This window comes from Sorex fumeus, unplaced genomic scaffold, assembly GCF_029834395.1.
Source record: "Sorex fumeus unplaced genomic scaffold, SorFum_2.1 ptg000044l, whole genome shotgun sequence".
Taxonomy (NCBI): Eukaryota; Metazoa; Chordata; class Mammalia; order Eulipotyphla; family Soricidae; genus Sorex; species Sorex fumeus.
This window is the reverse complement of record NW_026606101.1, coordinates 50,712,221-50,736,650: the sequence shown is the minus strand read 5'-3', so window position 1 is coordinate 50,736,650 and position 24,430 is coordinate 50,712,221.

Sequence of the window (24,430 nt, the reverse complement as noted above, 5' to 3'; positions counted from 1 at the left end):
GGATCAGATCAGCCTCGCAGGGGGAGCAGGAGTGAGCCAGGGTGCCCTGGTGTGGAGGGAAGGGTGCTGTGGGACTTTGCTAAGTTCTCCTAGACAGGTGAGCACTAAGGGGATAGAGCAAGAGCACACCACAAGCTGAGCAGAGGCTCTGCACGTAGGAGGTCTGGTCTTGACCCCCAGCACCTGACACGGTCTGCTGGTCACCACAGGAGGGACCCCCAGCCACAAACTGGGAGTAGCCTCTGAGTGCCCCTGAGTATGGCCTCTGAAAACAAACAAACAAACAAACAAGGGTCAGAGAGATGGTAGAACAGGAAGGGTGATTGCCTTGCCATGGTTGGCCCAAGTTTGGTTCCTGGCATCCCATCTGCTCCCCCGAGCCCCTCCAGGAATGACCCCTGAGCGCAGAGCCAGTAGTGAGCACCTCTGGGAGTGGTCCCCTGGATCTGCATGTCTTTGCCTTGCATCCATCGGAAAGAAGCAGGCTGGGAAGGACAGACAGCTCTGGTGAAGGCCCTTCTCTTGGCTCTTGGCCCTTCTCTTGGCGATTCTTGGAGAATCACCACCACCACCACCACCACCGCTCCTAGTGCTTCTCCTCTTACCGCCTCGATCTTGGTCCTCCTTTCTGGCTCCCTTTCCCTCTCCTGAGCCCTGATCCCGTCTCCTCAGGCCTCACCCTCACCTCCTCCCCTGCCTCAGTGGCCCTTCTCCACTGAAGTCTTTCCCTCAGTGAGATTCCCAGTGCTCACCCCTCCAGCGACTTCTTTCCTCCTCTTCCTGCGCTTCTGCAGGGCAGGACTCTACCCTGCATCTCCTCCTCTGCCTCTTCCTCTTCCTCCCTACAGCGGGACCGAGCGCGTTTCCCCCCCTGACTTTCAGCTCCACACACAGTAGAACTGCAGACAAAATGACGCACTGGGCTTGTGCCCTTCCAAAAGGGTGGGCTGGGCTGGTCAAGCAAATCCAACATTGGGCAGTTTGCTGCCGTGAACAGGTGCCACTGAAACACTGCCCATCAGTGGGAGGCTCCAGGCCACAGAACCCCATCCAGGATAAAACCGTCACAGCCACCCCAGAGGCTATAAGAACCTTGGCCCACACACCCCACTGCAGCGAGGAGACCCATACTCTGAGGAAACAGACTGAGGGCTCGGGATGCGGCTTGAGTGGTGGCACCTGTGCCAGGCATGTTTCAGGCCTTGAGCCCCGTCCTGGTCACCACATGGACAAACTTTCCCAGAACCAGTTGGTGTGACCCCTACTTAAAGGGATAAACAGAAGATAGGGATATGGCTCGTCTAGGGTCTGGCAGAGAGAGAAAGAGAGAGAGAGGGAGGGAGGGAGAGACAGAGAGGAGGAAGGAAGGAAGGGAGGAAGGAGAGAAAGAAGGAGGTAAGGAAAGAAGGCAGGAAGAAAGGAGAGAGGGAAGGGGGAGAGAAGGAAGGGAAAAGGAAGGGAAAAAGGAAGGGAGAAAGAGAGAAGGAAGGGAAAAAGGAAGGGAGAAAGAGAGAAGGAAGGAAAGAAAGAAAAAGAGAGAGGGAGAGAGGGAGGAAGGCAGGGAAAGAAACAAAGAGAGAAATGAAAAAGAGACGAAGAAAGAAAAAAGATGAAAGAAAGAAAAGAAAGATGGAGGGAAAGAAAGAAAGAAGAGAAAGAAAAAAGAGAAAGAGAAAGGAAGAGAAAGAAAAGAAAGGGAGGGAAAGAAAGAGATAAAGGAAAGAAAAAAGGAAAAGGAAGGAAGGAAGGAAGGAAGGAAGGAAGAAAGAGAGAGAGAAAGAAAGAGCTAGACAGAAAGGGGAGGGGAGGGGAGGGGTGGGAGGGGAGGGGGTGGGGAGTGAGGGAGGGCTTCCTTCCCTGACACCATGCTCTGTGGAGCAGAGCCACCTCCCCGCCAAGCCAGAGGCTCTCTCCTGTCCGAAGCACCTTCCTTCGACACTTGCTTATTTTAGTGTAACAATATGGTCAATGTCAGCTTGTCATGAGATGAATGTATGATCTAATTTATTTTTTCACGGGACCTGAACCTCTATTTAAGTCAGGTGTTCTGAAAGTGACTGAATAAGAGGAGGAAGAGGGGAACCTAAGTGTAAAACGCGGCTCGAGAGGCGGGCGCCGCAGACTCCACCTGCTTATTACACCGTCTGGTGTGAATAATTGATCACATTTTACCCTGCATTAAGTACCGTTGAGGATTCATCTTCAGTTTCGTTCCAGACCACATTAACCCCTGCCTGCCTCCGCGGGCCGTTGACAGGGGTGCTGGGTGGAGAAGAAGCTCCCCACCACTAGTTTTTTGAAGCACATTTTTATTTTATTTTTTGCTTTTTGGGTCACACCCAGCCATGCACAGGGGTTCCTCCTGGCTCTGCACTCAGGAGTTACTCCTGGTAGTGCTCAGGGGACCATATGGGATGCTGGGACTCGAACCCGGGTCGGCCGCGTGCAAGGCAAACGCCCTACCCGCTATGCTATCTCTCCAGCCCCTGAAACATATTTTTAGCCACATCCAGCGGTGCTCAGGGCGTATTCCTGGCACTGTGCTCAAGGATCACTCCTGGCGGGTCTCTGGAGGTCACATGGAATGCAGGAAATCAAATCTGAGTGACCTCATGCAAGGCAAGCGCCCTGCCCACTGTACTTTCCCTCTGGCCCCACATCACAACTTTTGAAAGGAGGTTGTTGTCACGCGGTCTGTTGGATCAAGAAGAAACCAGCTCAGCTCCATGGACGGGAGCACATGCGTTGCTTGTGGCAGGCTCAGGTTTGATCACCAGCACTGCATGGTCCCCGAGTACCACCAGCATCTTGGCACGCATGCACACTGAGCTGGCGGTATACTCCCTGAGCCCCACAAAATGTGACCCTGAAACCAGCCAAAGCAAAGACAAACAAACAAACAAACAACCTCACAACATCAAGTGCCTGCGTCAAAACCCATGATGTTTACGGAACATTTTTTCGGAAGGCGGGGGTAGGAGTGACTAATGACGATGACGGGGCAAAATGTACCTCCAAGCCACTCCCTGGCACTGCGGGTGCCCTTGAACCGTTAAAGGAAGCATAATGCAAACTCACAAACAAGTCCTTTGTGTCGCCAAGCATGTGTCCAGAGTGTGTTTCAGCATCAGAGGTATTTGCTGAGCGGCACAGCCCGACTAGTTGGAGTCATTCCTTTGTCTTGTTTGCTGTCATCCTGTTTCGGATTAGAGGTCTCCAGAGGTCTGCAGTTTGCAGCCGTCTCCCCGCCCTGCCACGGGGGCTGGGAAGCACAGGCCCCATCTGCTCCTCTGCCTGGACCAAAGATGCTGCACGCGTCTCCTCGGGCCCGCCCCCCACGCAGCCTCCTCCGCGCCCAGCCTCCAGGACCGGCTCCCGTTTCTGTCCCTGAGGCCCGCGGGAGACCGGCTCAGACCCTCTCGGAGACATTCGAAGCTCGAAATCGGTTTCCCTCCATCCATTTCCTGCTACTGCCTCTAATCCCTTCCCCGAACGCGCTGGGAACAAACAAGCATGTGATGACGTCTCTGGCATGTCCCCACCTGCAGGTAATGTCAGCTGTGCCCAGCTGCTGGCCTTTCCTGCACCTCATCTCTGAGGTTCGAGGCTGATGCATGCCACCCCAGGTGGCACAGGGAGAGGACGTCTCTCCTGCCCAGGGACTAAAGGTCCCCTTGCAGCATCCCTGGGCTCCAAAGGGCTGTTGACTCGCTCTGGCAGACAGTGAGTGTGACCTTCACCGGCAGTGACCTACATACTGGCCCGAGGGACAGGGCCATGGCAGGTCTGTGGGCACAGACTGGACATGCGGCCCCCTTCCAGCAGGTCCTCTCGGAGGGGAGGTGCTCAGCCTCCCGGGCCCCCTCTGACACTCAGCTTCCTCCTCCCTGCTTTTCCCTGCCCACTTCCTGTCCAGCTTCACCTCTGGCTGCAGCCCCATGCCCTGGGACAGTAGTTGCAGGTGACCCGCAGTCAGTCAGACATAGCCCACCCTGCATGGTCCCACTCACAGAACGCACGGGCAGACAGACAGACAGAAGGATGGACGGACAGACAGCACTCCCTAGTAGACTGGGAAGTCAGAGACCAGCCACTAGCTGCCCCCAGGGGATCTAATTGATGCAGTGATTAGATCATCTACCTTAGGTAGATCACTGGGTACCCCCGCTCCAGAATTTTGATCTGCTGGGGTCACTCCTGCACACAGAGCACTCTGCGCGGCCCCTTAATTCCACATCTGAATCAGACAGAGACCAAGCAGAATTATTCACCAGCAAGCTAGCGGATTCGGGGGGAATCTAGAAATTGCAATAAAATCTCTGCCCTGAAAGGAAGGATTAAAATCTAAGTGAGGTAGAGGACTGTAAAGTGGACCCCCCCACCCCTGCAAAAAGAAAAAAGAAGAAAGAAAGAAAGAAAGAAAGAAAGAAAGAAAGAAAGAAAGAAAGAAAAGAACAAGGGAAAACACCCTCAATGTGGCAAGAGAAACTGTAATTAAAATAACAAATTGCAATTGCAGGGCAGAGCGGGGAGGGTGGAGGGGCCGATATGCGTGTAAAGACCCAGGGACAGCCAGTGAAGCGTCTGACAGGAATGATTCCCAGGGATGTTCTGGGGAGAAAAATCCATCTGGAAACAGAGAAAGGAAATGAAACAAGAATTTGCTGCATTATTTAAAGCATCTCACGGAGGGGGTGGGGGCGGAGAGGAGGTTACGGGAGATGCGAGTGGAATTGCTCGAGCAAAGGGGATTAAAGAAATCACGGGGCTTTTTAAAAAATGATTCCGGCCAAAAAGGGATGCAAATAATTGTAGGCTGCGAAATTAATGGTGGCCAAGATTCTGCGTTCGTTCTCTGGCGCTGCAGCACCGGCAAAGGGGAGAGATTTGTATGCTTGGGGAGTGACGGCGTGTTTCAGCGCGATTCCACAGAGCAGGGGCTAAGCCAGACACAGGGCTCTGGGCTGGCGAGGACCAGCTTCCCAGCTGGGACACGGCACCCCAGGATTTGGGTCGTTGATGCTTTCGGAACAAAGGGCACTGGAACCAGGCTCCACTTCCAGAGCTGTCGCCCATTAGCATTGTGACCTTGGGCCAGTTACTTAACCTCTCTGAGTTTCATCACTTTACAGGTCTGAGATAATGGTTCAATGGCATGGAAGCAGTTGGTCCAAGCGGCCATGACCATTGCATTCTGCCCTGGGGGTACCCCACTTTCCTGGAGCCTCCTGAGGCTTGACACCTCCCCTGGAGAGCCCCTAGGTCTACAGGCGGGCAGGTGGGTGGCTTGGGTCATTCTGAACCACGGCAGAGTCTTTACCTGGCTCGTCTCCATGGGGGACCAGCTCAGTAACCCATACAGTGGGTACCCCTGCCCCCGCCAAGGCCTCACTAGCTCCTGGGCCCTCTCCATTTATGCTGCAATGCCTGTATGTCTTGGGGCCCAGGCCCAGCCCCGGGGAGCCCCGCAGGTGAGATGAAGCCTCAGATGACCTCATTCAGGGAAGCAGCAGCGAGAAGAGAGAGGGAACATTTGGGAGAGAAACTGGACTTCTGGCAGAGTGCTCTGGGCTCTGGGGCAGTGGCAGGGCAGTGGAGACCATCCAGGGGGAAGGTCACAGGAGAGCACAAGGACGGGGGGACCCTCCCTACTCCTGGGGGACAGGCCTCTGGCCATGCTGAGTGTCCTTTCCCAGGCTCTATGCTCTGTGGCAGACACTTTGTTCTCTTGACTTTAAATCACTATAACATTTAAAAAAATATATTATTTTTCATTTAAAAAAATAATTGGGCTGAATCTCCCAACCCCGCGCCAGGCTGTCTTCACCAGGGCCCCTCGGAGGGGGGCAGGTTGAGTTTCCCTCCCTGCCCCAAGCAGAGCCCCGGCAGCTGAAAACCTCCAGAACCCAGCCACAGCCATGCTCAAGGCCACTCTCCACACACTTGTATGAGCATCACCCTTGAAGGAACCGGCAGAGGAACCCAGGTATGCGGGACCTGTGGCTGAGATCTCCAGACCTTCTCGGATCAGGACTAGGCCTCCTCCACCCAGATCCCCCATTTTCCAGTAGCTTGGCAGTCACACCCACCAACTGCCCCCGGCGCCATATAATCTCATCAACGGCCAAGATCCAGAGACTGTAAAATAAAGCTCCCGGAAGAGAGCAATGCAGTATTTACTGGAGCAAGCGGCCACATCCACGGTCACATGACTTCGTATTCTCTAGCCCACTGATGTACCCAAAGTAGCACATGTGTGTTGAGTTTTAACATACTTGCTTGTATTCTTGTGCATATGGGCTTAAATGGCCCCAAAATGAAATACAACAAACTTCACACACTTTCCTCATTGTGGCAGGAAGGTGCTCACTGGTGGGGTGGGTGTTTGAATATTATCTGTAATGAACAATTGTGAACTACTTTATGAAAGTGAAATGTATAAAAATCGTAAAAAAAAATGGGGATGGGGGTCACACCCAGCAGTGCTGAGAGGCTATTTGAGCCTCAGTGCTTAGGGGATTACTCCCAATGGGGCCATGAGTGCTGGGTCAAACCTGGGTCTCCCACAAACAGCCTGGTCTCCAGCCCACAGCCTTCTTTCTCTGGCTCCAAATGTCTCCTTCTTCCACGGGGACCTGTGAGCAGGTCTCTTGTGTTTCAGGGGCCAGGTAGGAGGGTGGGGTGCTCTCTGCCCCAAGTCAGCCTCCTGTGCGGCTGCCTCTCCATGCTAACCCTGAGTCCTGATCTCACCCCCAGGCCTGGCGGGGGTTGAAAGGGCATGAGACGCCCTCTCTTCTGCCCATCACTTCAGGGTTGTGTTGCCAAAGTGACACGGTCTCCAGGCTGTGGCTTTCCAATTTTTTTTTTTTTTTTTTGGCCTGGAGGGCCACACCTGGTGGTGCTCAGGGCTCACTCCGGGTTTGTGCTCAGGGATCAGCTCCTGGAGGGACTTGGGGGGACCACGTGTGGTGCCAGGGAGGGAACCGGGGCAAGTGCCTTCCCGCAGACCCCTCTCTCTAGATGGTGTGCACCAAATGCGGTCCATGGGCAGCCCCCATGACACTCAGGGGGAACAGTACAGGCCTTGCTGGGAGAAGGCAGACGAGCAACTTTGCCGCTCAGACTCCAACTGGAGGCACCTTTTGCGACAGAGGTGGTTCACGTCTGATACAGCACTTCCTCCTGGACTGTTCGTGAGACCGGAGTAATCTGGAAACAGGAGTGATGGTGTAAAAACAGTCACATCGCGGACTAGGAGCAAACCGCGTAGCCTCTCTGTGCCTCTGCGTCTTCACTTGTGAACAAGGGAAGTTACTCCAGCCTCGAAGGACGGTGGGCGGGAGAAACTGGGGAACGCTTACGTTGGTGAGCCGTGAGCGCCTAAATAACGAATGCACGGAGCTACTGACTGCCTGTGGGAAACACACCAGCCACACCCAGGGAGAAAGCCTTCGCAGCCCTGGCCTGCCCATCCCTTCCTCCTTCCCTTCCTTTGCCCCCTGTGCTCACTCCCGGGAGAGCATCTCCAACCTCTCTAGCCTCCCCTCTGTTTGGTCCACGGACTAGGGGGTGTTCAGCATCTTTGAGGACTGCGTGGATGAGAGATGCCAAACACGGCCACCAGGGGGCAATCAAGCCTTTCCTTAGCAGGTGGCCCGGCAGCGCGGCTGAGGCCCTTCTGGGGCTGAGGGAGCTGGGGAAGGTTTGCTTTCTCGGCCTAGGGCCTGGGAGGCCAATTCTTCCTTTGCCCTGACACAGCTCAGTTCAAAGGCAGGAGCCTGTGCAGGTCCCCGAGTTCTGAGTCTGCGTCTGCCGGGCCCTGGGTGCAGTGTGGGAGGAGGACGCTTGCTGCCGGGCTGAGGAGCAGAAGCCCAGGTGGTTGGGAGGCGCACACACACCTGTGAGCTCACAACCGGGGGAGCCCACGGAGGCCCTCAGCTCCTCCCTGCAGACCCAGCCACTCGCCTTCCTGCACGAGCAAAATAACAAGTGTGACAGGGCCCAGCCCCGTGACGTGGCCCGAGCAAGTGGCGTTGCCTTCCCCTGGGCCTCGGTTTCCTCGTCTGTGGAAGGAACGCGTGGCGCCTGCGTCAGTTTCTCTGCGGCGTGTGAGGGTTCCACACCCAGAGTTCTGGAACCTCTCGGGATTCTCAGGCTGGATCAGAACCAGGACGCTGAGTTCGGGGCCCATCACAGACTGGAGGACGGCCACATGCCCCCATGGTGCGTGGGCTCAGGACGGTTTTCGCGTCTGGGCAGGGCCTGGGGAAGTCCTTGTGGCCTTGACACCCACCTCCTGGCCCTGATCCCGCCCCACCCCCACCCCCCACCCTGACCCGACTCCTGTTCTCAGCCTCCCAGGGTCTCTCGAGCCCCGGGGCGTTGCTGTCTGGCTGGGTGGTCAGACCTGGTGACACACCCAAGGGTCAGCAATGCTGGCTGGCAGCAGAGCCTGGTCTCGTGGGACCCCCTCTTCTCGGCGGCACCCTCCCCTGCTCCCCTCCTTTCCCAGCCGGCCCAGGCGGGACAGGCCAGACAGATGAGAATCTACCCAGGCACAAGCTGCTGTTGAAATCAAGGCCGAGATGTTTCTTTATAATTTTCCCCTTGAAATAAACCCAGACTTAAGAACAACAGAAACACGCAAAATGTGTTTTTAGTGGAACCCAGATGGAGGGCTGGAAGCCCCGCGGGCTGTCTCTCTAGAGGGTTCTTGTCTCTGGAATTCTATCCTGGCCTCCCCCGCCCCTCCGGGAACGCCCCCTCTCTCCCTGGGGCCTGGACACTCCACGGCCCGGGCGGCCTGGGGTCTCTCCTGGAGGGGTGCTCCCAAGTGGGCTGAATGTGCCCGCCACCCCCACGTCTCACCCTTTGGACCCACCTCCAAATCTGGGGTTCCTCAGGGATTTGGGGGAGGGGGGTGGGGGGGCCAGGACCGACTCAGTGGGAACACCTGGGTCTGCCACAACACAACAAAGCGGGGGAACTGCGGCATCTGAGAAACAGACTCGCAGGAATCCCGGCTCACCCCACATGGCGCGCTGCTTCTCATTAGAGGCTCCACATTAGCGTATGCAAATCTGCACATGCAAAATGCAGCCCCCTGCGTGAAGACGGGGTGCAGCGGCCGGTCCTCGCGGCCCCCCTCCAGCCCCCAGCGGGTCAGAGGCCTTTCCTGTGGGAGCGGGGAAATCTCACCGGTTCCATTTTGATTTTACTGAAACAACAATCTCAAGGGTCGGAGCCCACAGGAGGGTCTTTCCTTGAAGGGAAACAGATGAGTGTCAGGGGGAGTCGGGAACACGGGTCCCGGAGGACCCGAGTCTGCCCTGGGTTTCTGGTCACCTTTCAGCAAACGCGACTGGGTGCCCATCAGGGGCTGGGGTGCAGGTGACCATAACGGGGATGGGGGGACTGGCCCCAAGTGGCCCCGTGGCCTAGTGGAGATGAGAGATGACAGCGGAACAGCTGAGGGACATGTGGTTGAGTGGCCTCTCGGCTCTGCAGGGGGCGAGGGTTGTGTAGTGAGGGCTGGGCCTCAAGAGGGGAGAGAGAGAGGGGGGATGGGAGGAGAGAGACCCGGGAGGGGGAGAGAAAGAGAGAGAGGGGGGGGAGAGAGAGAGAGAGAGAGAGAGAGAGAGAGAGAGAGAGAGAGAGAGAGAGATGGAAGGGGAGAGAAAGAGGGAGAAGAAGAGGGAGAGAGGAAGGGAGAGAGAGGGAAAGAAGGAGGGAGAAAAAGGGAGAGGAGGAGGGAAAGAGAGGGAGGGAGAAAGGGATAGAGGAAGAAAAGGGAGAGAGAGATGAAAGGGGAGAGAAAGAGGGAGAGGGAGGGAGAGAGAGATGGAAGGAGAGAGAAAGAGGGAGAAGAGAGGGAGAGAGGAAGGGAGAAAGAGGGAAAGGAGGGAGAGAGAGAGGGATAGAGGGAGAGAAGGAGGGAGAGAGAGGGAAAGAGAAGGAGAGAAGGAGGGAGGGGGAGAGGGAGAGGGAGGGAGAGATACCCTCCAGGTGGTCCCTGTGTCCAGGAAGGCGCGTCAGCAGGAGGCAGGAGCAGAGGCCTGGGAGTCATACTGCGGAGGGGTGGGGTGCTGGGCTGGGGCTCCCCTGGGATCCGTGAGCCCAGTTTCCCGCTTCACTTCCTCTCGAGGTCACTCCTGTCTTGGCTCTTTCTCTCTCCTCTCTCCCCCTCCTCCTCTCCTTCCCCCTCTGGTCGTCCCCCTCCCTTGGGGTGCCTTCAGCGAGGGGTCCCCTGCGGTGGTGGTTGCTGGGAGCTGGGTGGTGGGAGCTGTGGTGGTGGTCCCTGGGGGAGCCCAGCTGGCATGACATGAGGCCTTCAGAGCCGCCGCAGGAGAGGCCAGGCTGGAGGCGGCTCCCACGGTCCCCTTCAGACCCGGGCAAGGTCCAGGATGGGACGCGGAAGGCAAGGGCCCGGTCTGACCTGTCATCCTGAGCCCGGGTGGGTGATTCCCCCAGACTCGCCCAGCCCAGCCCACCGCCCCCACCCCATTCCACGTGCAGGCCAAGAGTGACTGGAAGTGCTCGGACAGAGGGAGATGGAGCGCCAACATTCCCTGCAGGTCCGCGGGCAGGAGTTTGCAGTTCCCGTCTGGCCGGCCACCCTCTCTCCTGACAGGCATTGGAAGCCATCATTCCCCACGCAGCTGACACATTGCAGTGACGCATCTCCTGAAGTCAGGCCTGGCTGGCAGCAGGGGATGGCGGGGGAGTGGGCAGCAGCTGAAAGGCCTCGGCTCCCCGGACCCGGCAGCCCCCCAGGGCGGGTGGCCGACCGGCCCCACATCGTTGTCAGAAAGGCAGCGTGAGCGTTCCCAGCTGGGAGCGGGGAACGGGAAAGGTGGTCTTGCCTTGCAGGGGGCAGTCAGGGGAATTCTCTGCATCCACGCAGAAAACTCGGGGGCTCTCCCCGCCGCATGTGTCTTTGATTAATAATAAAATGAAACGAGCCAAATGGGGTCGTTACGACCGCCTTGTATTGTGACCGCCTGATTACACAGTTCATTTGCTGGGCCGAACTTCTCAAGCCCAGGTGCTGGGGTGGGACAGAGATAGAGAATCAAGGGGGACCTTGATAGCAACGTCCTGGCAGCCACCTGTGTGGGAGACACCTCAGGAGACCCTCTGTGGGAACTGTGGCATTTTGAGAATCGGAGCAGGTATGGGCAGCAACCCCCACGCCCCGCCCACCCACCCACACACAGATACAGACACACACACACATACATACACACAGAGCACTCAGCACTGCCAGTCATCAGTGACCTTAAGACAGGCCTGACCCTCCCACTTTTTTAAAAAATTTTTATTAGTGAATCACCCTGAGGTACAGTTACAGACTTACAAACATTTGTGCTTGCGTTTCAGTCACACAATGATCGAGTGCCCATCCCTCCACTAGTGCCCACTTTCCACCACGAATGGTCCCAGCATCCTCCCACCACCCCACCCACCTCTGTGGCATTCCCTTTTGCTCTCTCTCTCTCCTTTTGGGTGTTGCCTCCCACTTCTTCTTTCCCTGGAAATCAGAGCTTGTCCTCCTACCCCCCAGGCTGCCCAGGTGGACCTGAGACTTGAATGCCAGCGGCCAGTTCTCGGTGCCTCCTTCCTTCACTCAATCCCCAGCACCCAACACAGGACACTGAGGCTGCCGATGCACACCCTCCTTTCCGGGTCCTGCTACTCAGGGCGTGCTGCAGGCAGGGCAGGGTGAGAGGGATGCTACCACGTGGGGAGGGGGCCCCTGGGTGACGGGGGGTGCTTTGGAAACCAGGAGGCTACACCTCTGTTCCTAGGTGGCAGGTGACTGAGGAAGGATTGGAGGTGGCAGCATATTGGGGCTATCCCTTCTCGGAGTTCACTCTCTCCAAAATGTGGACTCGATTGCAGCATGGGAGGGGAGGGGGCACTTGCTGGGAGTCCGTGGGGCTCCAGTGTGACCAGTTATTGCTGTGTGTGTTTTACAATCCCCGCTGCCCAGCTAGAGGGCAGAGGGCGACGTGCCAGACGACTGTGCCCCATCGAAGTGAGCACTTGGCCTGTCTCCCTGGGCCCCCTGGGGGCGCCAGGTCTGCCCTGGATATGATTCTGTCCTCAGCACAGGACCCACAAGTGAGGGTGGAAGTCCCCGGTGGATCGCTAAGGTGTGGACTTTCTTGTCAGAGGGTTTGAGATGAGGGAAATAGATGATGCAAGAGGGCAGCCCCACGTGGGTACAGCAGGGTCCACCCCACCAAGAAGGTGTAAACTGTGCCAACCTTTTAAAACCAGAGGAGAGCTGAGGACAGGGATGAGACACAAGTTCTAGAGGCATTCTTAGATGGTCGACATCTTCTACGTTCTTTTCTCTTTGGCCTCCTTTAAGAATAAGTGAAAGTGGCTGGAGTGATAGCACCGTGGGGAGGGCATTTGCTTTGCACATGGCCAGCCCCAGTTCGATTCCCAGCATCCCGTATGGTCCCCCGAGCACTGCCAGGAGTAATTCTTGAGTCCAGAGCCAGGAGGAACCCCTGAGCATGGCCAGGTGTGACCCAAAAGGAAAAAAAAAGTGAAGTTTGAGAAGGCAGAGCTAGTACAACAGGTAAGGCATTTGCCCTGCAGGCAGCTGACCCAGGTCCCATCCCTACACCCCATGGGGACCGGGATTGCACCAGGAGTGATCCCTGAGCACAGAGCCAGGAGTAAGCCCTGAGCACAGCTGGATGGGACCCGTGCAAAACAAAAGCAAAACCCCAAAGAGTAATAAGGTCGTTCATGAAGATGCCACTGTGCCTCTCTTCTAGAGACCCGGACAGCCTGTTCTCTTGGGCCTGAGCACTGAGGAGGGCCCAGGGAGAGAGGGAGAAAGACCCTTTGTGGCTGGAGAAAGATGGTTCTAGGAGCCCCTGCAGGCAGCCGCCTCTCCCAGATGGAGTTTCTCTTATTATTGTTTGCGTCAGACTCTGGAGTGTTCCTGGGTTTCTTTTCACTCACAATGCCTGTGAGAAAAGAGCCCCAAGACTAAACACAGGGCTGGTCGCCCCTCCAGCATCAGGGAAGGGTCTGGAAGGCAGGCGGGGCCTGCGTTCTGGACTTTCCTCACTCGGAGCTCCTTGGACGCGGGTCCCGTCTGCCCACACTATGCGGGGTGCCGTAGAGGGTCCCGCTGGAGAGGTGGGTGGGCGGGGGACCCCACAAAGGGATAATCTGTTTCCTGGCTGAACCAGGGAGACGTGTGTATCCCTCACCCCTGGGCCTCTAATGAATTCCGATTCAAGCCACACAGGCCTAGGAATCGATAGTTTTAATCATTCAAAAAACTAGCCCCGCTCTGGGTAAAATTACAATGCACAAGAAGCTCAATGGAGCTTAAAGGCCACAACCTCATTATCATTTCATTAGACTCACATTTCAGCAAGATGGAAAGAAATGTTCTCACACCCCCCGCCCCCTCCCTGGGCGCCCCTCTCCTCTCGGCGGCCCTGCGGAATAACTCCGGGGGACAGCGATGGTTTACAACAGCTGTCAGCTCACAAGAGCCACGGGCTCACGCCCCATCATGCACCGGGCGCTGGAGGAAGCCCGGCGAGGCCGCTGGAGACCTCGGCGCAAATCAGCGCAAATGCCTCCCAAATCAAGTTTGCAACCCTGGGAAGTTTAGTGAAAACAACCCTGCTGTCAGTTTGGCTTCTCACAGCTGGAGGGGTCAAGTCATTAACACAGTCTAAACCCAGGCCAGCAAAACCTTGTCCTGCCCAGGGCCCCAGACGCCCTCTGGGAAGCAAAGGGTTTGAAAATGTCTTAAACTTTTCCAGTTTGTTTATTTTCCAATGTTTTAATGATATTGTCCATGCAAGGAGCAAAACCCCAGCTCCTGCTAACAATTAAAGAGGCTTTCTAATTTTGGAGAAAATGGGAGAGGGAGACGAGAGAGAGAGAGAGAGAGAGAGAGAGAGAGAGAGAGAGAGAGAGAGAGAGAGAGAGAGAGAGAGAGAGAGAGAATGAGTGATTCCCGTGAAGTCCGTGCTTGTAGGGAAGACTCGAGTTGACAGAACCGGGACTGGATAGTGGACAGTGGGGGAAAGGCTGTCCCGGGAGGCTGACCCAAGCAGGGCACAACTGTCAGAGGCTGCCCTGGCCCAGCTGGTGCTAACTCCGCACAGCACTTCCGCTTCTGAACTGCTTTGCCCTGGTGGCTTGTGTCTGTGGCTCTCGTGTCCCTAAGCTGCACCCACCCATAGAGCTAAGTGGGGTCCTGTCCTTGGAAGGGCCAGGTTCACTCCTGTTGCTCTAGACCTCTGCCATGCGTCTCTCCATGACTTGGGGTGTGGGGGGCCCTGGAGTGCTCCCCCTCCAGAGCTTATGAGTAGGACTGTCATGGAGAGGTGATGCCAGTTCACCCGGAGGGTGACTCTCCCAAGCCTGTTTGTTCTCAGGTGGCTGGTCACGCTGGAGGTCACCCCAAAGGCACCTCATGCGAGGCGTGCCCCCCAAAAAATAACTTTTATTGTTTTGAAGTCCCGCCGAAGGGCAGCACATTTCACAGACCGCTGTCCCCTGCCTGTGTCTCCTGTAGGACCCCTAATCCCTGAGGTCTCTCCCCATAGGACCCAGAAACTAAGGTGGGGGGGCGAGTGCTGGCACCCCTTCCACTCTTCCTGCACCCCAGCCCCGCCAGAGGGCTTCGGCGGGAAGGTGGGGTCCCTTTGCTTTGCTCTCAGAACTCTGACTTCCCACCGTTGTTACTTATCAGGATCCCTTGGGGAGCTTTTCCTAATCCTATTGCTGAGGTCACACCCTTCAGCAAGAAATCAGAATCTCAGAAGTCATTCAAGCATGGAAGAGAGGTGGGGAGTGTGTATGTGTGTGTGGGGGAGAGGGGGTGTTGTAACTGAGAGCCTTGTCCCTGCCTTAGAGGGGGCGATCAAGGCCACCAGGCAGGGGCCACACCCCAGGACACACACCTCCAAGCAAACCCAGGGCCCTGCTCTGCCGAAGCCGCCTGTGGCTCCTGCAGCCGTGTGTGTGTGTGTGTGTGTGTGTGTGTGTGTGTGTGTGTGTGTGTGTGTGTGTGTCTGCGTGGTCGGTGTCTCTTTCAGCTGAGCCAATAGATTGGGAGAGTCTGGGGGGGGGGCAAGTGCTCTTCGGGGCTGGTGGTATCTGAGACACCTGCCGGGAGGCGGCTGCCCCAGAGGCAGGCAGGATCCTGCAATTCCCAGGAGTCAGGTCAGGGTCTGATCCTGCCCGTGCAGGGGTCCAGAGCCCCCAGGGAGAGAGCTGGATGCTCAGGTAGCTCACTTCTCCCTTCACTCCTCACCTGTTCATCCCCTCACACATGCACGCGGGTCAAAGCCAGGCGGGAGGAGCTCCGGTCCCTGGCAGTCCGGGTTTGGTGCAGAGGAGTGCTGATGGAAGTGGCACCGTGGGGAACCGTCCACAAATACAAAGCTCTGGCTGAAGTCACAGAGACGCCCTGAGCCCGGCTCCCTCAACAACCTTCAGCAGGGCGCCTGCCTCAGGGAGGGCTCAAAAACCTCTCAGTGGAGCACAGAGAACACGGAGGCACAGAGCCGGGTGGGGCCTGGTCACGCAGATTTCATGGAACCGGGTTGACTGTGTGGAAGAACGCAGAACGGAGAAGCTCCCAGCAGAGAGAAATGCTTCTGTGGAAGCCAGGCTCAGCACACGCGGGAAGCCACACATCTCCCTCCCAGCTTCGTGTTCTGAAGAAATTCCTTGCCGGGATCTTCCTCAGCCCACTGGGTCTGACTCCTTCCTTGTCAGCTAGAATGCATGCAACCGGTACACGCTGGGTGTCTTCCCATGGTTACTTAACATATTATAACAGTGGGTAGGGCGTTCGCCTTACAAGCGGCCATCATGGCCGACCCGAGTTCGATTCCTCCGCCCCTCTCGGAGAGCCCGGCAAGCTACCGAGAGTATTTGATATGCCAGACACAGTAACAACAAAGTCTCCAATGGAGACGTTACTGGGCCCGCTCGAGCAAATCGATGATCAACGGGAGGGCCTTTACCTTTACTTTACCTTTATTATTAGCATTATCACTATTATTAGGGTGACCACACAGCAGCGCTAGGGTTAGTGCTGACTTTGTGTCCAGGGAGCTTGTTCCCAGTGGTGCTCAAGTGAACATATACTACTGGGGCTTGACCCAGGGTCAGCCCCTAACCTGCTGTGCTCTCTCTCTGACCTCGGAGGGGTTAACGCTGCCACTATTACAGTGGGGTTCTCTCATCAAAGTCTCCAAGGTGCAAGAAGCAAACAGAAGCAACGAATACCATAACTACACGAGCTGCACGCCCCTTCCCATTGCAACGCATTCCTAGACACCAGATCTGCAACCCAGCTCTTTCAGAAAAGGGATCATCGTCTTCGCGGGGGGCTTTGCCCCCTCTCAGAGCTGAGGAGGGTTAAGGGAACTCATCACTCACATGACATCTCTCTGAACACGGTGCAGGGAACACGATAAGAGAGTGGTGCACATGTGTCCACTTCCTGCCCCCCTCTCTTCCTTCTCCCTCCATGTGTGTTCGAAGATTTTATGGTGACTGTTTTCTCTCTGTCCGTGAGCAGAGCAGACAGGATGGACACAATCCAAACCCAATATATGCTCAATTCCTTGTGTGCCATCCCTCTGCCTGCTCACCCTTCATGCGTGTGCACACACGTACACATGCACACGCCACGCACATGCATGCACACACAGTATTGTGGAACTCTTCAGTCTGTGGAGCACACAACGCTTGATCCCATTACCACAGCACACACGCATGAAGAGCCGCTAGTGGGCCATGTGAGACCTCGCAGGAAGAAGTGACGGCTTCTCGGTGAGGGCATCGAGATGGTCCCGCTTGTCATGGGTTTGAGAGATGTCTAGAAATCCAGCCAGCAGAGAGAGGGCGGGAGTGGTTTTCCAGGCCAAGGGGATGGCAGTCAACTGTGGAGCTGGGAAAACGCAAGGCATGCTCGGGCAAGCCTGGGAGTCTTGGCAGAGGTTGGCAAGGCATGACGAGGGGCGGGGCCAGGGCTGAGAAGATGGGTGGGACCTGAGTGCGTGGAACCTCGCCATGCAGTGGAACGAAGTCATGGGTTCCACGGACAGTTTATATGAGGGGGTTAAAAAGATCCATCACAGAGACATGCAGGGAAATGGTCCCGACCTTCCCGAGGCCAGTGAGGGCCCCTCCTTCCTGGCGCACACCCATCCGCCTGCCTGGGGATCCTTGGGCCAGGAGGACAGGAGAGGAGTCCTCATTTCTTTTCCAGATCACCCCTATTATTAAAATCTTCAGGGGTGACGGTGCAAACACCCCGAGCTCTTGACAGGAGATGAGGCAACACATGAGCTCGCGCCCCAGCAATTGTTTGGGGAAGTGAAAAAGGAAACTGACCTCAATCCGAAGCCAAGTGATTCACGGTCTCTGAGTGACCTCGTGCAGAAAAATTTTTCTGACCCTGCAGCCAGCCACCACCTCTGTTCCACACCTGGCCTCGTAGGAATGCAGATACCAACAGGGAGCCCCATGGATGAAACACCTAGAGAAACTTCCAGAAACCAGACCTAACCCTAACCCTACCCTACTTCCCTCCCCCAACCCCTGGCTGCCAGGCCTTGGGCAAATCACTGGCACCTGGCGGGGCCTCAGTTTCCTCATCTATAAAAGAGTAATGATAATTATCAGCCCTCATTTGCGGGACCTTTATGAGCTCAAATAGTCCCATAAACCTGAAGGCGCTGCAGGAGGAAGGTGTCATCTTGGCTGTTATGTAAGAGGCAGCATCCGGCCCACCGCTGCCGCCCCAGGGTGGGGGTGTGCCTTTCCCTGAGGAGCCCCAGCACCGCTCTGGTGGTTCTTCCCCGCAAATATCCCCCCTGCGCCTCCTCCTGTGAAGCTGCGGCTCTTGCCCAAGAAGCCTGCACAGATACCGGCCCGTGAGTCAGGTCCTACGAAAGTCAGCAGGAGGGCAGGAGGGCCGGGCCAAGAGCATGCTGGGGAGGAAGGGAAGGGGGTGATTCAGCCACCGCCCAGCCGAGAGGGTGCTGGCAACTCAGTCAGGGAAAGGCAGGTGACTCAGGGGGGACTTTCTGGGTGCAGAGGCCCTATGATCATGCAGCCATCCCTCCCCTCCATCCCCGTGGCCTCCTACCGGTCCCACTGCCTGGAACACTGACAGCTCAGCCGTTCTGACTCACCGCTCCCTAGGACCTTGTTTTTCACATCTGTAAAATGGGGTGGGTGACCCCTGAGCCTCTGCCTGGCGGGGCTGACAGGAGGAGGGTCCCCGGGGCAAGAGTCTTAGGGACTCTAGGTGGAAGTTCCAAGATAAAGGTTTCGGGCAGGTTTGAGGAGAGGCTTGGGGTTTCTCTCTGTTATCGAGGTACCATGATATTTTTTTGCTTTTTTTTGGGGGGGGGCTCACATCCTGCGATGCTCAGGGGTTACTCCTGGCTCTACACTCAGGAGTTACTTCTGGTGATGCTCAGGGGACCATATGGGATGCTGGGAATCGAACCCGGGTCGGCCACGTGCAAGGCACTCTACCTGCTGTGCTATCGCTCCAGCCCCAGTGTACCATGATTTTGGTGACAGTTTCTTGCGTCCATGGTGCCTATACCACCAGCAAAGTTCCCACCTCCCTCCACCAATGTCCCAGGAGTCCCTCCCCGCCACCGAGAAGCTTAGTTTTACAGACCAACTCTCTCTTCTTTTGTGGCCATTTGCCCTTACTACCTTTCAGTACATTCCACACATGAGAGACCACTTTGGATGTGTCCCATTTTGTACCTTCTGACCAACTCCGCTCAGCCTGTTCCACCGACGTCAGGGAACATGGCACAATTCCATCTGTCCTTACCGCCGAGTAGCACCTCGCGGGGTATACATACCACAGATTGTTTAACCACTCATGTGCTCCTGGACATTCAGGCTGGCCCGGATGTTGGCTCTTGTGAATAGCCCTGCCGTGAATATAGGGACATCGTGTTTTGTATGTGCCAAGAAGAGGAATTAATGAGTTGTATGGAAGCTCAATTATTAGGGGTGTGTGTGTGTGTGTGTGTGTGTGTGTGTGTGTGTGTGTGTATGGGGAGATGTCCCTGTCTTAAGATGATTTCCTGCTGGTGAAAACGTCAGGGTGAGTGTTTGGGGGGTGGTACAGTGGGTAGGGCATTTGCTTTGCATGTGGCTGACCAAGGTTTGACCCCTGACACCCCATGTGGACCCTGAGCACTGTCAGGAGTGATTCCTGAGCACAGAGCCAGAAGTAAGCCCTGAGTATAGCTGGGTGTGCCCCCTAATAAAAGGGGGGGGGGAATAAAAGGTCAGAATGAGAGCTGATGACAGCCTCCCACTCTGCAGTGAAGGGGAAGGTCTTAGAGGGCCCTCGAGACACCAGTTCTCTCCAGGCTCAGTGTCCCAAAAGTGGTCTCTTGGGCTGGAGGGACAGCTCCAAGAGCTGATGGTGTGCTTTGTAGAAGCAACGGATGATTCCCTGGACCACTTTTTTCTCAAGCCTGGGCTGAGAGTGCCCCCAGCACCGCCAGGTGTGGTTTCAAACCAAACACAAGTCTCCTGACCTGTACGTTCAAGAGTCTCTCTGAATGTTTGGAATCAAAACACTTGCCTGGGGGAAAAATATATATATATATATATTAAAAAAAAAAAAAGAAAAACCAACCAACCCAAACTCCACCAAAAGACTGAGACGAAACGTGGCACTCACCTTCTCCCCTCTGCCCACAGCGAGGCTGCTGGTCACTTCCCAAGTGTCTCCTGATGCTCAGGATAGAGGCGTGGTGGCCTGGACAGTGACTGCCCACCCATGCAGACCAGCAAGGAGCGTGGCAGGGAGCAGGCCAAGGCCCTCTAATTAGGGAGCAGTGGGGAGAGCCAAGCCACTGAAAAACTCCTGGCCTTCTGGTATGGGGGCTGCCCCCTCACCCAGGTATCCAGACACAGAAGGACCATCTCTGGCTAGCAGAGGACAGACGAGGTTAGGGTCCCCAGGAGAATGAGTCAGGAAAACCCCACAACACCATCGCCCTTGGGGGCTGACTTCATGGAGGGCCGGGCTTAAAGGCTTGCTGACCCCCAACAAACACAGTTTCTGAGCAAAGAGCAGATTTAGGCCTACGGAGACCGTTCTATGCCTGTGGACAGGAGCTTGTTGGAGGCGGTTGGAAACCACTGATTTTCGACTGTTCTCTCGCACTCACCCTCCCTCCTCCTGCACACACGTTTAAGTATTCCCTAGCCTCAAATGATCTCTTAACACATCAGCCCAGAGTTTAAATCTTGCCTCTAATTTCCCCCTGCCCCTCCCTCCAACCAGGTCCGGCTGGCCTCCCAGACTCACCCGCAGTTGGGCTGACGTCGGCCCCTCCTTGTGGGTGATTCCCGTCCCCCACCTCTGTCTCCCCCCCACGCCCCTGCCATGTCCTCCAGCACAGACCCTGGCACAGACCCTCTGGGTTCAAACCCCGGGTCCATCACTCACCAGCCAAGTGGCCCTAGAGCTTACTGAACCTTTCTCTCTTTCCCCCAGGGATCCCGGAACGTTGGGAAAACCTGCCCCCAGCTCCCCAGCCCTGTCCTGTAAGAACGAAACGTATTGACAAAGTGATGAGTGGGGTGCTGGCCACCCAGTGGGCTGGCTCCCCCAAACGCCCACTCCACCCGCACTCCCACCCCTGCGCCTTGCCAAGTCTGGGCTTCACCGCGTTGGAAAATGGTACGGAGACGCCTTAGAAAAACAAAAAATGGAAATTCCATATGATCCAGCAGTACCACTCCCAGGCATGTAGCCAAGGGATCTGAGAACATCAGCTTGAAAGGCTAGTCGTGCTTCAAATCCACAGCCACGTTCACAACACTCGCCAAACCGTGGACGCCACCACCAAAACACTCGGCAGATGACTGGCGAGAGATGCTGTGGCACATATACTCAGTGAAATACGACTCTGCTGTTCAAAAACAACAACAATCACAAAAGACAAATCTGGGGGGTGGGGCGGGGAATGGAAGGATCTCGAGGCAGGCGAGGGTGTCAGTACAACCAGCCAGAAAGTGAAAGACGATGACCAGATGCTTTCACTCATATGTGGAATCCAAATAACCAAAGCAAAGCAACGGGATGAAAACAAACACAACAGAACTAAGTTCTAGGCTTGGGGAAATGAGGGGGCTCGCGGGGGAGGGGGCACAGTCTTTTTGTTAGGGGTATGGTGCTGGAAGTTTGGTTGTGGGGGCCTCTTGAAATTTCATAATATCGTAAACCCAGGATAAATCTATCAGCACTATCTTCCCGTTGTTCATCGATTTGCTCGAGCGGGCACCAGTAACGTGTCCACTGTGAGACTTGTTGCTCCTGTTTTTGGCATATCGAATACTCCACGGGGAGCTTGCCAGGCTCTGCCGTGTGGGCGGGATACTCTCGGTAGCTTGCCAGGCTCTCTGAGAGGGACGGAGGAATCGAACCCAGGTCGACCACGTACAAGGCGAATACTGTACCCGCTGTGCTATCGCTCCAGCCCAGGATAGCTGGCGCCTTCGCACGACCACGCAGGATAAATCAATGGAGGGAAAAAAGGACTGTACTTTAGATTCACTTTGCAGGGGCTCCTAGGAAGATCTCAGGGTTTCCGGGGGCCACTCCTGGCAGTACTCGGCCTCCAGGCTGGAAGGCAGGATGGCTCAGTGGTCAGGCCTGGTGGTGCTTGGGGGGCTCTGTGGTGCTAGAGCTTGAGCTCAGCTCCACCCGCATGTGAGGCACGGAGTCCTGCCCACTGAGCTCTCTTTCTGGCCCTTCAGCTCTCTCCTTCTGACGCCATCCTGACGGCTCGCTGCCGCCTGCCACACACGCCTTGCCCTGTTGGTTTCCTCCTGGTTGCTCCTGAAAGCTCTGTTGGCTTCTGCTCATGGTTCTCGGAGAGCCCCGGTCCTTCACTGATGCGTGCCTGAGGGCCCCCCTCTCTGAAACCCCACCCCTCAGGTCTCTTCAACCTCTGGAAAACTCCCTTCCCTTCATGCAACGTGGCCCAAAACCCAGTCCTGGGCAGACAGAGTCTGGGGTCCAGTCCCGGTCAGAGCCCGTGGGTGCTGTGGGGCCGGGGACAGGGGACCTGATCCCTCTTCTCCCGGTGTCCTGCTATGGTCAGTGAGTCAGTGCCCGTCCCCCCGAAGCCAGTGTGAGGACCAGCAGGGGCCTGATGCTGGCTGGAGCCCTTGGCAGGTGCTCCCTGCCTTCTTTTGCACCCCTCTCTGACCACAGGATGGTCCCCCCTGGACTCCAGCCCAGCGATCCTCGGACCCGGTGTCAGGCCCGTGCTGGCCCGTGGGGGAAGCCCCTTGCCGACCACGGATCAGCAGCTCTGGGCAAAGATCTTGGCACCAAGCAGACATGACAGCCATTGCTCCAGCCCGGAGAGATCATTATGGCCACGAGGCGCTTCTTTTATGTGTGCTCTCGGGTATATATCATGCATTGGCTCCGCTCTCGTTCATTCAACATTTATAGGACATTTACTCTCTGTCTGACGTTGGGACCAACGCCTTGCCATTACAGAGCTCCCAGCACATTGACATGGTCGGACAGCCAAGAGCATCTTCCTGGGATTTGGGTGGGTGTCGGGGTGGGAGGTGCTGCACCCACGGGGGTCCCACCACTGAGCTCACTTGGTCTTCAGTCCAGCCTGGCCAGATGGAGCCCTTGCCGAGGGTAGGGGTGGTCCTGGGCACAGGAAGGCATAGACTGCTCCCATCCTCGGAGGGGCTCAAGCTCCAGCAGGAAGACAGAGGAGCAGAAAAGGTTTCCACCAGGTGAAAAGTGCAGGAGTGTCCTGGCAGAAGGATCAGCTCTATGAATGGGGCAAGGAAGACTTCCTGGAGGAGGCGGCACCTTAGACCTCAGAGCAGTGGTTCTCAGTCCTTTTCTAACTGTAACTCTCTTCCCACCATGTTTGCTCCCAGCCCTTCCCCTCCCACCGCCACCCTGCTGGTTGGTCCCTAGCCCTAGTCTTGTGCTGTTACACAATTTTCACCTGTGGCCCACAAGAGTATTTAGGAGGTCCACAGGAGGCCATATGACCCTGGTTAAGAAGTGCTGAGTCAGAGGACAAGCCGGCATTGACTAAACAGGGCACAGACGGTCCACCCGGGCGAGGAAAGAGCCCTCAGAGCCTGAGATGAGGAAAGCCTGGTGGAGGGCTCCGGAACAAAAAGCTCTGGTTGAAAGCAGGTAGGGGTATGGTGCTGGAAGTTTGGTCGTGGGGGCTGAAGCAAAACCTGAAATTTCATAATATAGTAAACTCAGAATAAGTCAATGGAGAATAAAAGGACTATGTTTCCCTCCCCTCCCATCCCTTCCCTTCCCCTCCCCTCCCCTCTCCTCTCTTCCCCTTCCCTTCCCTTCCCTTCCCTTCCCTTCCCTTCCCTTCCCTTCCCTTCCCTTCCCTTCCCTTGTCCTTCCCTTCCCTTCCCTTGTCCTTCCCTTCCCTTCCCTTCCCTTCCCTTCCCTTCCCTTCCCTTCCCTTCCCTTCCCTTCCCTTTCCCTTCCCTTCCCTTCCCTTTCCCTTCCCTTTCCCTTCCCTTTCCCTTCCCTTCCCTTCCCTTCCCTTCCCTTCCCTTCCCTTCCCTTCCCTTCCCTTCCCTTGTTTTGGGGTAACACTCAGCAATGCTCAGAGGTCACTTCTGGCAGTGTTTGGGGGAACCATATTAAATGCCAGAGATTGAATCAAGGTTGGCCATAGGCAAGGCCTGTGCCCCACCTGCTGTGCTCTCTTTCTAGCCCCTTATTTCCTCTTCTTGTTTTATCCACCCTGTTTTGTTTGGGGGGGGCTTGAGTTCACTCCTGGCAGTCCTCGGAGGACCATAGAGGGGCCGGGGATAGAACTCGGGTTGGTCCATGCAAAGCTAGTGCCCTCCCCGCCGACCCATGGCTCGGGCACGAACTCTCCTCCTTCTCCCCGCATATCTCTCTGTGCCCAGACCTTAGCTGGGTCTCCCTGCTCCCAGGGCTTGGGCCCTCTGCCGTCCGGGCTTGGGGTTCGGGCTTGGGGAGGGTGGGGGCACCCTGCCAGCTTCTTCTGGGAAGCTCGGGGAGGGCGAAGGGGAGGAGGGGCCCTTGATGGGTGCTTAGGCTGTCCTGGAGTAAAACTCCAGGCCCTGCCCCCGGCCCCCCACAAGGACACTGACCGGAGGCCAGGGTTAGCCCGGGGTCACAGTTCCTCCAAGGAACAGCTGCTGGATGTCAGCAAAGAACCTGCTTCCTTGCTGAGCCACCCGCCCGCCTCCTGCTCTGGGTCAGGGCCCGCGGTCCCGCTCCTGCCAAAGCAGTTCCTGCTGATTTGGTCGCGGTGAAGGCCCCTCGCCTTCCCACAGCTTTGCCAGGAGCTGCTGGCCACAGGGTCCTCCAGAACGG